Here is a 15,799-nt window from a genome sequence, read left to right as displayed (position 1 = left end):
CAACAACCCCCTTCTAGTAAAACCACCAAAATCACGAATCACTGCTCACCTTCACTTTTTCATTCCTCTTTTTCCCCGCCTTTGGAATAAACCCCCTCACTCTATTCAATCCTATTCTTCCCTCCAGGCCTTCAAAACAGCTGTTCACCACCACCTCTTATCATCCCCCATCCAAATCCTCGATCTTTTCTACCCCCGATAATCCACCCAAACCCACCTCCTTCAAATTCTCTGCTTTCCTTCCTGAAAGTCCCTGTAATGTCCATCTTCTATTCCCCATGTTCCCTGCCCCATCCCTCTCCCTTCCACAGATCTCCTAATGTCTCTGTTCCCCACTGTTTTGTCCTTCCCACTCCCTCCCCTCGTGTCATGCCCCCCTTGCTGTGCGTTGTGTGTTAGCTCTCATATGAGCCTCGACCAAGGTATACAAAATCTCCTCTGTTCATAATTACCCTCAACACCGAAGGTGGATGGAGGTGATGTTTTCACCTCTGTCTTTGAAGAGGATATCTCAAAAGGTTGTGGACAGATTCGGATGAAATTTGGTGGAGAGGTTGGATGTGTTAAAGTATAAATTGATTAGATTTTGGTGAAGATCCAGATCAGAATCGGATCCGATATTTTTTAAGTGATTCTTCACCATTGAATGATAATATAGCACGATATCTGAAAAAAACCAGGCGGATTCGGATGAAACTTGAACAGGTTGGGTGTGTGACAAGGAAGAACTGATTCGATTTTTGTGAAGATCCGAATCCAGATTCAGATACGAGAATTAAAAAAAAAATTCGTGATTCTTCATCATTGACAGATGTGGCCAAAAACTATACATATGGTATTTTAAAAAGTTGTGGATGAGTTAGTTGGATGACAACAACAAGCCGATTCCATTTTCGTTCAGATCCGGATCCAGATCTAGCCACAAAACGAAAATCCGGATCGGATCCGGATTTTGTGTCAGTGGGACACAAAATGTAAACTGTTCAACCTGGCAGAGGTATGTGTTCCACCGAGTGCCGTTCTAGTTTATGTCGTGCAGTCCTTACAAATATCATCTATATAACAACATGTATGATAAAATTTTTTTTAGCTAATCCTAATTTTTTTTTCTCCTTCATCAGTAATTATAAAATAATTAATTCCAAGCCTCATGCTTGGAAATCAGGAAGGGTAGGAACTGAATTTTTCCCGTTGCTGGCCCTTTAGCCCTGAGCCGACATAGTAGTAGTAGTAGTAGTAGTAGTAGTAGTAGTAGTAGTAGTAGTAGTAGTAGTAGTAGTAGTAGTAGTAGTTGTGCGGTGATGTTGGCTGATTTCTAAGCAGATGGAAGATAACCTTGGTAAGGCAAAATATAGGGTCAAGCAAGTAGATAGAGGGTATTCAAGAGCAGTAGAACAGGTTTTTCGAACATGAGGGTTGATGCCGCCCAGTCCAGTAGCAGAGTCGAGCATTCACAGAAACCTCTCCACATTCTGAGGTGCTAAAGATTATGGAGTCCAGGAGCAGTTGGGCATGATTGGGAAGAGAGGAAACATGGAGAGAGAGGGCTGGGGACACGATATTTGGAAGCAAACACAGAGTTGAGGCATTTGGCCTTCTCACGGACAGAGTGGACTGTCTCCTTTTTGGTGGTGCCACTTGTGGTGTAGAAGGGATGGAAGGGGAGCATACACCAGAGACAGATTTAATAAGTCACCACCAGGTTTTCGAAGGAGACATGTTTGAAAGTTCAATCTTGAGGTTGGACAGATGTTATTTTCTGGCTCTCCTGAGAGTGGACACAGTTGTTGTGGGTTTTGTGGAATTCACTGAGATTGCCTTCGGGCGGATTTGCCTTCCAGGAAGAGAAGGCAAGTTGCTTCAGAGAAATTGCCTCACCACAGGATTCAGTGTCTCGTGGGTGGGAGGAAGGGTAGTAACTGAAGAGGTGATGGGATTAATCTGTGCATGAGAGAGAGCAGGTTTCAGTGGAACAATTCCCAGGCTTAGTTAATATCAGGGGGAGTAGATATGGGAGACCAGTCCTACAGAGAGATGGCTGCTTGTAGTTCCTGCCAATCTGCTTGAGTGAACTGCCAGACTCGCTGGCATTGAGGCAGCCCTCTTCAGATAGCTAGAGGAATGTTGACTCTCACAAGCATGTGATGAGATGAACCAATTGGGGCAGAGGAAGAGCAGGAGACATTTGTGGTGAAGTTTGGATTTGCTATTGGGAGAAATCCAGGTTGGAAAGTTTACAGATTTAGTCAATCTCATGGAGTCAAAGAAGTCCTTTGCTGAAGTGTTGTGGCTGGTGAAAGAGGAACCAACACCCAGCCAAGTTGCATGATAATTTAAATCGCCAAATAGGAGGAAGACAGAGTTGGGATGAGTGGCTTAAGTTAGTGCATCTTGTCCAAGAGAGATGTAGATGGAGTCATCACTGTTTGGAGTTTGGACTGTTTGGACAACACAGGCAGACAAGAGGTGGGAGAGGAAACTGACACGGAGGAGTTTGAAACTTTTGAAGAATGTAAAGCGGATTAGGTTGTTGTGCGCAGACAACCTCTGCAAACTGGACTTCTCAAGATATCCATACTTAACGTTCTAAGATAATGCATGGAGAAAGATGTTGTTGTCAGAAGCGGATGATGGATGACAGACCACGTGCTTCGGTGAGAGACAGTTTTGCAAAATATTCTTGTGAAGAAGAAGAAGAAGAAGAGGGAGAATATATTTTGATGAAGAAGAACACATGGCGTGCTGATGCCAGATAAATAAGGAAATTTAAACATTTTAAAACGTTTTCAAAAGCTTCGCAAGGAAAAAGATAGAACAGTTTTCTTCAATGAAGATAATCATAAAACGATAGAGGAAAAAGAGAGATGTACAGAAAATACAGGCATGAGGTAGAATAAGATCATGTATGATTGAAAGAGTTTTTTGGGTTTTTTTGAGATGTACAGAAAATACAAGTACAAAGTAGAATAAGATCATGTATGAGTGAGAGTTTTTTGGATTTTTTTTGAGATGTACAGAAATTACAAGTATAAGGTAGAATAAGATCATGTCATGTATGAGTGAAAGAGTTTTGGGGTTTTTTTGAGATGTACAGAAAGTACAAGTATGAGGTAGAATCAGATCATGTCATGTATGAGTGAAAGAGTTTTTGGGTTTTTTTTGAGATGTACAGAAAGTACAAGTATAAGGTAGAATGAGATCATGTATGAGTGAAAGAGTTTTTGGGGTTTTTTTGAGATGTACAGACAGTACAGGTATAAGGTAGAATAAGATCATGTATGAGTGAAAGAGTTTTTGGGTTTTTTTTTGAGATGTACGGAAAGTACAAGTATAAGGTAGAATAAGATCATGTATGAGTGAAAGAGTTTTTGGGTTTTTTTTGAGATGTACGGAAAGTACAAGTATAAGGTAGAATGAGATCATGTATGAGTGAAAGAGTTTTTGGGTTTTTTTGAGATGCAAAGAAAGTACAAGTATAAGGTAGAATAAGATCATGTATGAGTGAAAGAGTTTTTGGGGTTTTTTTGAGATGTACAGAAAGTACAAGTATGAGGTAGAATCAGATCATGTCATGTATGAGTGAAAGAGTTTTTGGGGTTTTTTTGAGATGTACAGACAGTACAGGTATAAGGTAGAATAAGATCATGTATGAGTGAAAGAGTTTTTGGGTTTTTTTTGAGATGTAAAGAAAGTACAAGTATAAGGTAGAATAAGATCATGTATGAGTGATAGAGTTTTTGGGGTTTTTTTTGAGATGTACAGAAATTACAAGTATAAGGTAGAATAAGATCATGTCATGTATGAGTGAAAGAGTTTTGGGGTTTTTTTTGAGATGTACAGAAAGTACAAGTATAAGGTAGAATAAGATCATGTACGAGTGAAAGAGTTTTTGGGTTTTTTTGGAGATGTACAGAAAGTACAAGTATGAGGTAGAATAAGATCATGTATGAGTGAAAGAGTTTTTGGGGTTTTTTTTGAGATGTACAGAAAGTACAAGTATAAGGTAGAATGAGATCATGTATGAGTGAAAGAGTTTTTGGGGTTTTTTTGAGATGTACAGACAGTACAGGTATAAGGTAGAATAAGATCATGTATGAGTGAAAGAGTTTTTGGGTTTTTTTTGAGATGTAAAGAAAGTACAAGTATAAGGTAGAATAAGATCATGTATGAGTGAAAGAGTTTTTGGGTTTTTTTTTGAGATGTACAGAAAGTACAAGTATAAGGTAGAATAAGATCATGTATGAGTGAAAGAGTTTTTGGGGTTTTTTTGAGATGTACAGAAATTACAAGTATAAGGTAGAATAAGATCATGTCATGTATGAGTGAAAGAGTTTTGGGGTTTTTTGAGATGTACAGAAAGTACAAGTATGAGATAGAATCAGATCATGTATGAGTGAAAGAGTTTTTGGGTTTTTTTGGAGATGTACAGAAAGTACAAGTATGAGGTAGAATAAGATCATGTATGAGTGAAAGAGTTTTTGGGTTTTTTTGAGATGTACAGAAAGTACAAGTATGAGGTAGAATAAGATCTTGTATGAGTGAAAGAGTTTTTGGGTTTTTTTGAGATGTACGGAAAGTACAAGTATAAGGTAGAATAAGATCATGTATGAGTGAAAGAGTTTTTGGGTTTTTTTTGAGATGTACGGAAAGTACAAGTATAAGGTAGAATGAGATCATGTATGAGTGAAAGAGTTTTTGGGTTTTTTTTGAGATGTACAGAAATTACAAGTATAAGGTAGAATAAGATCATGTCATGTATGAGTGAAAGAGTTTTGGGGTTTTTTGAGATGTACAGAAAGTACAAGTATGAGATAGAATCAGATCATGTATGAGTGAAAGAGTTTTTGGGGTTTTTTTGAGATGTACAGAAAGTATAAGTATGAGGTAGAATAAGATCATGTATGAGTGAAAGAGTTTTTGGGTTTTTTTTTAAAATGTACAGAAAGTACAAGTATAAGGTAGAATAAGATCATGTATGAGTGAAAGAGTTTTTGGGGTTTTTTTGAGATGTACAGAAAGTATAAGTATGAGGTAGAATAAGATCATGTATGAGTGAAAGAGTTTTTGGGTTTTTTTTTAAAATGTACAGAAAGTACAAGTATAAGGTAGAATAAGATCATGTACGAGTGAAAGAGTTTTTGGGTTTTTTTGGAGATGTACAGAAAGTACAAGTATGAGGTAGAATAAGATCATGTATGAGTGAAAGAGTTTTTGGGTTTTTTTGAGATGTACAGAAAGTACAAGTATGAGGTAGAATCAGATCATGTATGAGTGAAAGAGTTTTTGGGTTTTTTTTGAGATGTACAGAAATTACAAGTATAAGGTAGAATCAGATCATGTCATGTATGAGTGAAAGAGTTTTGGGGTTTTTTTTGAGATGTACAGAAAGTACAAGTATAAGGTAGAATAAGATCATGTATGAGTGAAAGAGTTTTTGGGTTTTTTTTGAGATGTACGGAAAGTACAAGTATAAGGTAGAATGAGATCATGTCATGTATGAGTGAAAGAGTTTTGGGGTTTTTTTGAGATGTACAGAAAGTACAAGTATGAGGTAGAATCAGATCATGTATGAGTGAAAGAGTTTTTGGGTTTTTTTGAGATGCAAAGAAAGTACAAGTATAAGGTAGAATAAGATCATGTATGAGTGAAAGAGTTTTTGGGTTTTTTTTGAGATGTACAGACAGTACAGGTATAAGGTAGAATAAGATCATGTATGAGTGAAAGAGTTTTTGGGTTTTTTTGAGATGTACGGAAAGTACAAGTATAAGGTAAAATGAGATCATGTATGAGTGAAAGAGTTTTTGGGTTTTTTTGAGATGCAAAGAAAGTACAAGTATGAGATAGAATCAGATCATGTATGAGTGAAAGAGTTTTTGGGGTTTTTTTGAGATGTACAGACAGTACAAGTATAAGGTAGAATGAGATCATGTATGAGTGAAAGAGTTTTTGGGTTTTTTTGAGATGCAAAGAAAGTACAAGTATAAGGTAGAATAAGATCATGTATGAGTGAAAGAGTTTTTGGGTTTTTTTTGAGATGTACAGACAGTACAGGTATAAGGTAGAATAAGATCATGTATGAGTGAAAGAGTTTTGGGGTTTTTTTGAGATGTACAGAAAGTACAAGTATGAGGTAGAATCAGATCATGTCATGTATGAGTGAAAGAGTTTTTGGGGTTTTTTTGAGATGTACAGACAGTACAGGTATAAGGTAGAATAAGATCATGTATGAGTGAAAGAGTTTTTGGTTTTTTTTTGAGATGTACGGAAAGTACAAGTATAAGGTAGAATAAGATCATGTATGAGTGAAAGAGTTTTGGGGTTTTTTTTGAGATGTATGGAAAGTACAAGTATAAGGTAGAATAAGATCATGTATGAGTGAAAGAGTTTTGGGGTTTTTTTGAGATGTACAGACAGTACAAGTATAAGGTAGAATAAGATCATCTATGAGTGAAAGAGTTTTGGGGTTTTTTTTTTAGATGTACAGACAGTACAAGTATAAGGTAGAATAAGATCATCTATGAGTGAAAGAGTTTTGGGGTTTTTTTGAGATGTACAGAAAGTACAAGTATAAGGTAGAATAAGATCATGTATGAGTGAAAGAGTTTTGGGGTTTTTTTGAGATGTACAGAAAGTACAAGTATAAGGTAGAATAAGATCATGTATGAGTGAAAGAGTTTTGGGGTTTTTTTGAGATGTACAGACAGTACAAGTATAAGGTAGAATAAGATCATCTATGAGTGAAAGAGTTTTGGGGTTTTTTTGAGATGTACAGAAAGTACAAGTATAAGGTAGAATAAGATCATGTATGAGTGAAAGAGTTTTGGGGTTTTTTTTGAGATGTATGGAAAGTACAAGTATAAGGTAGAATAAGATCATGTATGAGTGAAAGAGTTTTTGGGTTTTTTTGAGATGTACAGAAATTACAAGTATAAGGTAGAATAAGATCATGTCATGTATGAGTGAAAGAGTTTTGGGGTTTTTTTTGAGATGTACAGAAAGTACAAGTATAAGGTAGAATAAGATCATGTATGAGTGAAAGAGTTTTTGGGTTTTTTTTGAGATGTACAGAAAGTACAAGTATAAGGTAGAATAAGATCATGTATGATTGAAAGAGTTTTTGGGTTTTTTTTGAGATGTACAGAAAGTACAAGTATAAGGTAGAATAAGATCATGTATGATTGAAAGAGTTTTTGGGTTTTTTTTGAGATGTACAGAAAGTACAAGTATAAGGTAGAATAAGATCATGTCATGTATGAGTGAAAGAGTTTTGGGGTTTTTTTGAGATGTACAGAAAGTACAAGTATGAGGTAGAATCAGATCATGTATGAGTGAAAGAGTTTTTGGGTTTTTTTGAGATGTACAGAAAGTACAAGTATAAGGTAGAATGAGATCATGTATGAGTGAAAGAGTTTTTGGGGTTTTTTTGAGATGTACAGACAGTACAGGTATAAGGTAGAATAAGATCATGTATGAGTGAAAGAGTTTTTGGTTTTTTTTTGAGATGTACGGAAAGTACAAGTATAAGGTAGAATAAGATCATGTATGAGTGAAAGAGTTTTTGGGTTTTTTTTGAGATGTACAGAAATTACAAGTATAAGGTAGAATAAGATCATGTCATGTATGAGTGAAAGAGTTTTGGGGTTTTTTTTGAGATGTACAGAAAGTACAAGTATAAGGTAGAATCAGATCATGTATGAGTGAAAGAGTTTTTGGGTTTTTTTTGAGATGTACGGAAAGTACAAGTATAAGGTAGAATGAGATCATGTATGAGTGAAAGAGTTTTTGGTTTTTTTTTGAGATGTACGGAAAGTACAAGTATAAGGTAGAATGAGATCATGTATGAGTGAAAGAGTTTTTGGGGTTTTTTTGAGATGTACAGAAAGTACAAGTATGAGGTAGAATCAGATCATGTCATGTATGAGTGAAAGAGTTTTTGGGTTTTTTTTGAGATGTACAGAAAGTACAAGTATAAGGTAGAATGAGATCATGTATGAGTGAAAGAGTTTTTGGGTTTTTTTGAGATGCAAAGAAAGTACAAGTATAAGGTAGAATAAGATCATGTATGAGTGAAAGAGTTTTTGGGTTTTTTTTGAGATGTACAGAAATTACAAGTATAAGGTAGAATAAGATCATGTCATGTATGAGTGAAAGAGTTTTGGGGTTTTTTGAGATGTACAGAAAGTACAAGTATGAGATAGAATCAGATCATGTATGAGTGAAAGAGTTTTTGGGTTTTTTTTGAGATGTACAGAAAGTACAAGTATAAGGTAGAATAAGATCATGTATGAGTGAAAGAGTTTTTGGGTTTTTTTTGAGATGTACAGACAGTACAGGTATAAGGTAGAATAAGATCATGTATGAGTGAAAGAGTTTTTGGGTTTTTTTTGAGATGTACGGAAAGTACAAGTATAAGGTAGAATGAGATCATGTATGAGTGAAAGAGTTTTTGGGTTTTTTTTGAGATGTACAGAAATTACAAGTATAAGGTAGAATAAGATCATGTCATGTATGAGTGAAAGAGTTTTGGGGTTTTTTGAGATGTACAGAAAGTACAAGTATGAGATAGAATCAGATCATGTATGAGTGAAAGAGTTTTTGGGTTTTTTTTGAGATGTACAGAAAGTACAAGTATAAGGTAGAATAAGATCATGTACGAGTGAAAGAGTTTTTGGGTTTTTTTGGAGATGTACAGAAAGTACAAGTATGAGGTAGAATAAGATCATGTATGAGTGAAAGAGTTTTTGGGTTTTTTTGAGATGTACAGAAAGTACAAGTATGAGGTAGAATCAGATCATGTCATGTATGAGTGAAAGAGTTTTTGGGTTTTTTTTGAGATGTACGGAAAGTACAAGTATAAGGTAGAATGAGATCATGTATGAGTGAAAGAGTTTTTGGGTTTTTTTGAGATGTAAAGAAAGTACAAGTATAAGGTAGAATAAGATCATGTATGAGTGAAAGAGTTTTTGGGTTTTTTTTGAGATGTACAGAAATTACAAGTATAAGGTAGAATAAGATCATGTCATGTATGAGTGAAAGAGTTTTGGGGTTTTTTGAGATGTACAGAAAGTACAAGTATAAGGTAGAATAAGATCATCTATGAGTGAAAGAGTTTTGGGGTTTTTTTGAGATGTACAGAAAGTACAAGTATAAGGTAGAATAAGATCATGTATGATCGAAAGTTTATTTTATTTTTTTGAGATGTACAGAAAGTACAGGTATAAGGTAGAATAAGATCATGTATGAGTGAAAGAGTTTTTGGGGTTTTTTTGAGATGTACAGGATGAACAAGTATAAGGTAGAATAAGATCATGTATGATCGAAAGTTTATTTTATTTTTTTGAGATGTACAGAAAGTACAAGTATAAGGTAGAATAAGATCATGTACGAGTGAAAGAGTTTTTGGGTTTTTTTGGAGATGTACAGAAAGTACAAGTATAAGGTAGAATAAGATCATGTATGATTGAAAGAGTTTTTGGGTTTTTTTTGAGATGTACAGAAAGTACAAGTATAAGGTAGAATAAGATCATGTATGATCGAAAGTTTATTTTATTTTTTTGAGATGTACAGAAAGTAGAGGTATAAGGTAGAATTACATCATGTACGAGTGAAAGAGTTTTTGGGTTTTTTTTGAGATGTACGGAAAGTACAAGTATAAGGTAGAATAAGATCATGTATGAGTGAAAGAGTTTTTGGGTTTTTTTGAGATGTACAGAAAGTACAAGTATGAGATAGAATCAGATCATGTATGAGTGAAAGAGTTTTGGGGTTTTCTTTAGATGTACAGACAGTACAAGTATAAGGTAGAATGAGATCATGTATGAGTGAAAGAGTTTTGGGGTTTTTTTTGAGATGTGCGGAAAGTACAAGTATAAGGTAGAATAAGATCATGTATGAGTGAAAGAGTTTTGGGGTTTTTTTGAGATGTACAGACAGTACAAGTATAAGGTAGAATAAGATCATGTATGAGTGAAAGAGTTTTTGGGTTTTTTTTGAGATGTACAGAAATTACAAGTATAAGGTAGAATAAGATCATGTCATGTATGAGTGAAAGAGTTTTGGGGTTTTTTGAGATGTACAGAAAGTACAAGTATGAGATAGAATCAGATCATGTATGAGTGAAAGAGTTTTTGGGTTTTTTTTGAGATGTACAGAAAGTACAAGTATAAGGTAGAATAAGATCATGTACGAGTGAAAGAGTTTTTGGGGTTTTTTTGAGATGTACAGAAAGTACAAGTATAAGGTAGAATAAGATCATGTATGAGTGAAAGAGTTTTGGGGTTTTTTTGAGATGTACAGACAGTACAAGTATAAGGTAGAATAAGATCATCTATGAGTGAAAGAGTTTTGGGGTTTTCTTTAGATGTACAGACAGTACAAGTATAAGGTAGAATAAGATCATCTATGAGTGAAAGAGTTTTGGGGTTTTTTTGAGATGTACAGAAAGTACAAGTATAAGGTAGAATAAGATCATGTATGATCGAAAGTTTATTTTATTTTTTTGAGATGTACAGAAAGTACAGGTATAAGGTAGAATAAGATCATGTATGAGTGAAAGAGTTTTTGGGGTTTTTTTTGAGATGTACAGGATGAACAAGTATAAGGTAGAATAAGATCATGTATGATTGAAAGAGTTTTTGGGTTTTTTTTGAGATGTACAGAAAGTACAAGTATAAGGTAGAATAAGATCATGTATGATTGAAAGAGTTTTTGGGTTTTTTTTGAGATGTACAGAAAGTACAAGTATAAGGTAGAATAAGATCATGTATGATCGAAAGTTTATTTTATTTTTTTGAGATGTACAGAAAGTAGAGGTATAAGGTAGAATTACATCATGTACGAGTGAAAGAGTTTTTGGGTTTTTTTTGAGATGTACGGAAAGTACAAGTATAAGGTAGAATAAGATCTTGTATGAGTGAAAGAGTTTTTGGGTTTTTTTGAGATGTACGGAAAGTACAAGTATAAGGTAGAATAAGATCATGTATGAGTGAAAGAGTTTTGGGGTTTTTTTGAGATGTACAGACAGTACAAGTATAAGGTAGAATAAGATCATGTATGAGTGAAAGAGTTTTTGGGGTTTTTTTGAGATGTACAGAAAGTACAAGTATGAGATAGAATCAGATCATGTATGAGTGAAAGAGTTTTGGGGTTTTCTTTAGATGTACAGACAGTACAAGTATAAGGTAGAATAAGATCATCTATGAGTGAAAGAGTTTTGGGGTTTTTTTTGAGATGTATGGAAAGTACAAGTATAAGGTAGAATAAGATCATGTATGAGTGAAAGAGTTTTGGGGTTTTTTTGAGATGTACAGACAGTACAAGTATAAGGTAGAATAAGATCATGTATGAGTGAAAGAGTTTTTGGGTTTTTTTTGAGATGTACAGAAATTACAAGTATAAGGTAGAATAAGATCATGTCGTGTATGAGTGAAAGAGTTTTGGGGTTTTTTGAGATGTACAGAAAGTACAAGTATGAGATAGAATCAGATCATGTATGAGTGAAAGAGTTTTTGGGGTTTTTTTGAGATGTACAGACAGTACAGGTATAAGGTAGAATAAGATCATGTATGAGTGAAAGAGTTTTTGGTTTTTTTTTGAGATGTACGGAAAGTACAAGTATAAGGTAGAATGAGATCATGTATGAGTGAAAGAGTTTTTGGGGTTTTTTTGAGATGTACAGACAGTACAGGTATAAGGTAGAATAAGATCATGTATGAGTGAAAGAGTTTTTGGGTTTTTTTTGAGATGTAAAGAAAGTACAAGTATAAGGTAGAATAAGATCATGTATGAGTGAAAGAGTTTTTGGGTTTTTTTTGAGATGTACAGAAATTACAAGTATAAGGTAGAATAAGATCATGTCATGTATGAGTGAAAGAGTTTTGGGGTTTTTTTTGAGATGTACAGAAAGTACAAGTATAAGGTAGAATCAGATCATGTATGAGTGAAAGAGTTTTTGGGGTTTTTTTGAGATGTACAGACAGTACAGGTATAAGGTAGAATAAGATCATGTATGAGTGAAAGAGTTTTTGGGTTTTTTTTGAGATGTACGGAAAGTACAAGTATAAGGTAGAATGAGATCATGTATGAGTGAAAGAGTTTTTGGGTTTTTTTTGAGATGTACAGAAATTACAAGTATAAGGTAGAATAAGATCATGTCATGTATGAGTGAAAGAGTTTTGGGGTTTTTTGAGATGTACAGAAAGTACAAGTATGAGATAGAATCAGATCATGTATGAGTGAAAGAGTTTTTGGGTTTTTTTTGAGATGTACAGAAAGTACAAGTATAAGGTAGAATAAGATCATGTACGAGTGAAAGAGTTTTTGGGTTTTTTTGGAGATGTACAGAAAGTACAAGTATGAGGTAGAATCAGATCATGTCATGTATGAGTGAAAGAGTTTTTGGGTTTTTTTTGAGATGTACGGAAAGTACAAGTATAAGGTAGAATGAGATCATGTATGAGTGAAAGAGTTTTTGGGTTTTTTTGAGATGTAAAGAAAGTACAAGTATAAGGTAGAATAAGATCATGTATGAGTGAAAGAGTTTTTGGGTTTTTTTTGAGATGTACAGAAATTACAAGTATAAGGTAGAATAAGATCATGTCATGTATGAGTGAAAGAGTTTTGGGGTTTTTTGAGATGTACAGAAAGTACAAGTATGAGATAGAATCAGATCATGTATGAGTGAAAGAGTTTTTGGGTTTTTTTTGAGATGTACAGAAAGTATAAGGTAGAATAAGATCATGTACGAGTGAAAGAGTTTTTGGGGTTTTTTTGAGATGTACAGAAAGTACAAGTATAAGGTAGAATAAGATCATGTATGAGTGAAAGAGTTTTGGGGTTTTTTTGAGATGTACAGACAGTACAAGTATAAGGTAGAATAAGATCATCTATGAGTGAAAGAGTTTTGGGGTTTTCTTTAGATGTACAGACAGTACAAGTATAAGGTAGAATAAGATCATCTATGAGTGAAAGAGTTTTGGGGTTTTTTTGAGATGTACAGAAAGTACAAGTATAAGGTAGAATAAGATCATGTATGATCGAAAGTTTATTTTATTTTTTTGAGATGTACAGAAAGTACAGGTATAAGGTAGAATAAGATCATGTATGAGTGAAAGAGTTTTTGGGGTTTTTTTGAGATGTACAGGATGAACAAGTATAAGGTAGAATAAGATCATGTATGATCGAAAGTTTATTTTATTTTTTTGAGATGTACAGAAAGTACAAGTATAAGGTAGAATAAGATCATGTACGAGTGAAAGAGTTTTTGGGTTTTTTTGGAGATGTACAGAAAGTACAAGTATAAGGTAGAATAAGATCATGTATGATTGAAAGAGTTTTTGGGTTTTTTTTGAGATGTACAGAAAGTACAAGTATAAGGTAGAATAAGATCATGTATGATCGAAAGTTTATTTTATTTTTTTGAGATGTACAGAAAGTAGAGGTATAAGGTAGAATTACATCATGTACGAGTGAAAGAGTTTTTGGGTTTTTTTTGAGATGTACAGACAGTACAAGTATAAGGTAGAATAAGATCATGTATGAGTGAAAGAGTTTTTGGGTTTTTTTTGAGATGTACAGAAAGTACAAGTATGAGATAGAATCAGATCATGTATGAGTGAAAGAGTTTTGGGGTTTTCTTTAGATGTACAGAAATTACAAGTATAAGGTAGAATAAGATCATGTCATGTATGAGTGAAAGAGTTTTGGGGTTTTTTTTGAGATGTGCGGAAAGTACAAGTATAAGGTAGAATAAGATCATGTATGAGTGAAAGAGTTTTGGGGTTTTTTTGAGATGTACAGACAGTACAAGTATAAGGTAGAATAAGATCATGTATGAGTGAAAGAGTTTTTGGGTTTTTTTTGAGATGTACAGAAATTACAAGTATAAGGTAGAATAAGATCATGTCATGTATGAGTGAAAGAGTTTTGGGGTTTTTTGAGATGTACAGAAAGTACAAGTATGAGATAGAATCAGATCATGTATGAGTGAAAGAGTTTTTGGGTTTTTTTTGAGATGTACAGAAAGTACAAGTATAAGGTAGAATAAGATCATGTACGAGTGAAAGAGTTTTTGGGGTTTTTTTGAGATGTACAGAAAGTACAAGTATAAGGTAGAATAAGATCATGTATGAGTGAAAGAGTTTTGGGGTTTTTTTGAGATGTACAGACAGTACAAGTATAAGGTAGAATAAGATCATCTATGAGTGAAAGAGTTTTGGGGTTTTCTTTAGATGTACAGACAGTACAAGTATAAGGTAGAATAAGATCATCTATGAGTGAAAGAGTTTTGGGGTTTTTTTGAGATGTACAGAAAGTACAAGTATAAGGTAGAATAAGATCATGTATGATCGAAAGTTTATTTTATTTTTTTGAGATGTACAGAAAGTACAGGTATAAGGTAGAATAAGATCATGTATGAGTGAAAGAGTTTTTGGGGTTTTTTTTGAGATGTACAGGATGAACAAGTATAAGGTAGAATAAGATCATGTATGATTGAAAGAGTTTTTGGGTTTTTTTTGAGATGTACAGAAAGTACAAGTATAAGGTAGAATAAGATCATGTATGATCGAAAGTTTATTTTATTTTTTTGAGATGTACAGAAAGTAGAGGTATAAGGTAGAATTACATCATGTATGAGTGAAAGGGTTTTGGGGCTTTTGGGGGGGGGATTTTTTGAAGCGACAGGGAATAGCAGAGGTTGAAAAGGCAGAAAGGACAAAATTTTTGGAAAAAAAAAACAAACGAAGAGAGAAACAGGATGATAAAACAACCTCAAAACCGAGACGATGAAGCACTGGCTATCCGAGAAGGCCTTCGGCTTCACGAAGAAACAAATTTTAAAATATTCCAAACAATCACGATTTATGACAGAAAAACTTAGATGAAAATAGAAACAGCACACAGAGACGAAAATATAACAGAAACACACGACAGATCTGGTTCAGAAAACTTAACTTCAGGTGGAAGGAGAGCTGTAAATTTGACCTACATGTAGAGCAACCCCAACTGGAAGTCAAAGGTCAAATTCTGAGGTTACGACCGGTCAAAGCAGAATTTTGCTGAACTTTGACCGGTCGTAACCTCAGCATTTGAGCTAAACTCACAAATGTAATTTTTTTTTTCTTATTTAACTCCCAAAAACTCTTTTCAAATTGGTTAAGGATTAACTCAGTTCACTTTTCACCATTTAAGTTACATCCAGATCATTGACATTAATCTGACCTTAACCTTTGACCGACACATCAAAATGAAGTGGTTTCTTCCTTGGCTTTGATCAAACGTGCTTGTGACGCTTCACCAAAATACTCCAATCCGTTGATTATTATTCTGAATTTTTAACATTTACATGGATCGAGGGGACCAATTACAAATGATGTTTAATGGAGAAGGGAGGGGGTGGGTGAGTGAGGAGTGGAAGGGGAGGAAGAAGGAGAGGATGGAGAGAAGAGGAGGAAGGAGAAGTAAATGGTAAAATAACAAATTTGTATTATTTATGGATGATGAACAAATGCATATCAGGGATGAAGTTATTAATTTTTACTTTGTTGGTTGCATCATTATTGACTCAAACATGCCAGTTACTTATCATGTGGATGAGATGCTAATACAGGATCTCTTTCCATGGCTGAACCTCTCTTGTACCCATTAGTGGTTAAAGGATATTAATTTATATTCCTTGTAGAGTTCCCTGAATCAGCATCCAAAAGGGGATATGTGTGTGACGGCCATGAAAATGTTTTTATTTATTTTATTCTTGTGTTAAAATGTTAGTTTTGTTCTCGATGGTAAAATTGCGGATCAA

General features: G+C 34.1%; 1 protein-coding gene across 9 annotated transcripts in view; it reads left to right on the top strand.

Annotated features, from left to right (window-relative positions):
* LOC147010453 (uncharacterized) overlaps nt 1–15,799 on the top strand; it is a 102,653-nt gene that overhangs the window by 68,585 nt on the left and 18,269 nt on the right. The gene's annotated exons all lie outside the window — the stretch shown is intronic.

This window comes from Eptatretus burgeri, chromosome 16 (genome assembly GCF_056783735.1).
Source record: "Eptatretus burgeri isolate ZD-2024b chromosome 16, Ebu_testis_v1, whole genome shotgun sequence".
NCBI lineage: Eukaryota > Metazoa > Chordata > Myxini > Myxiniformes > Myxinidae > Eptatretus > Eptatretus burgeri.
This window is presented reverse-complemented; position numbering and strand designations above follow the sequence as displayed.